The following is a 1,689-nucleotide window of genomic DNA, read 5'->3' as shown; positions in this document are numbered from 1 at the left end:
TGATACTGATGGTTCTACTATATCATTTTTGATTAGCTTTTCTAATTGTTTGTTTATTTCATCTTTTTAGCTATGTGGTGTTCGATAGTTTTTAATGTAGACTGGTGTAAAATCTTTTAATCTCAGCTTCTGTTTATAGAAATTATTTGCTGAAATTGGTTCGGTTTCTAATCCGAATATATCTGTAAATTTGGTACATAGTTTGGTGAGGGTGCTTTTATACATTGCACTGTGGGCAAAAATCCCGTTTTTGGTGCATAAACACTAGTTTATAAGATATTGACTTAAAACTTTTTTTGTTGTATTATTTTAACTAAAACAAAATTTTGGTTTTGTTTTTTTTTTAATTTGCGTACCGCTCAGTGGTTAAAAATGCACTTTTATATAAGAAATTATTACAAATTATGTATAATTTGAATCACATTTGGTATTACATTATAGAAAAATTGTTAAATTTTACGAACACTGAAAAAAAATTGGATAACATTTTTTTAATAACTTTAAAATTGTAACTTTTTCTTTTCCTTGTGTTTTAGTTTTCAATATCGTCTGGTACCTCTTCCTCTAATTCGATTTCAAAAGTGTCACTTACATCATCGTTGCCATTTTCTTCATCTGTGTCTTCTGCGCACGAGTTTTGGGATGTACTTCCGTTTTTGTGGCCAACACCTGGGGATATGATTGTCGAATCCAAAAGATCGACAACCTCTGCTGGCAGATTGGAGATTGGGATTAATAATAATTTTGGGTTGGAGAATGCCCGCCTCGCCGTATTTCCGTCATTTGTATTGCCACTGCCATTTTGTCTCGGCTTGTCCACATGAAGCCTCATATCTTTCCAAAACGCTGCTTGAACTTTATATTTTCGTGCCTCCAATTCGATTTTGTCATTTCCCTTAATATGCCACTTTCTAAGCTCAATTCTGTATGATATTTTAAGCAAGAATTCAAAAAACGAATCCATGCATGAAGGGAACTTAATCCATACTGATCCGTATGTGGCTTCATAACAAATATTTTGGAATAAAAATCACTTGTAGTAAGAAGCTGGGTGGGCTTTGCCCCACACATTGGACACGACTGGCAGGAATTTGTTCCTGTTAATATATTTAAGACCTTGCCGTCTATAAGTGTTAGGTGCCCATCGAATTTTACAAAAATTGCATTCGATTGAAAAGCATGCACGTATAAATCCAGGTTTTTAATCTGATTGTCCAAGTTTTCTTTTTCTTCTAATATAAGAGACGTTGTTTCCTTTAAGTATGCTATTTTTAGAGGACGGCAAAATCGTATGGACTGAGGCGATTTATTTAACCAAATGACTCTTTGTTTTTGATCTATCATTTTTATGGGAATAATTGATGTAACAAATAGAGAATCATCTAAAGATTGAGACTCTGCGATGCTTAATTTTTGTTTGAATAAACTGTGACCAGTAGACCCATCAAACCCATAACTAAAAATAAGAGTACACTGAGTAACATCTGAAAGTATTTCACAAACTTCCTTTTGCATCAGTAATATTCTTGAAGCGGTATGGTTCAATAAGTTTTGCATGGAAACTTTTGCTTCATTTTCGGTGCATTCTATTCCAGCAGGTCTACATTTTAATTTCTCCTCGGCTATTTTCGAATAAGAGGGGTAAATGTCGCAGCCATGTTGTTTACTAAGTTGTTTTACATTTATGTA

This window comes from Drosophila ananassae, unplaced genomic scaffold (genome assembly GCF_017639315.1).
Source record: "Drosophila ananassae strain 14024-0371.13 unplaced genomic scaffold, ASM1763931v2 tig00000260, whole genome shotgun sequence".
Lineage (NCBI taxonomy): Eukaryota > Metazoa > Arthropoda > Insecta > Diptera > Drosophilidae > Drosophila > Drosophila ananassae.
This window is presented reverse-complemented; position numbering follows the sequence as displayed.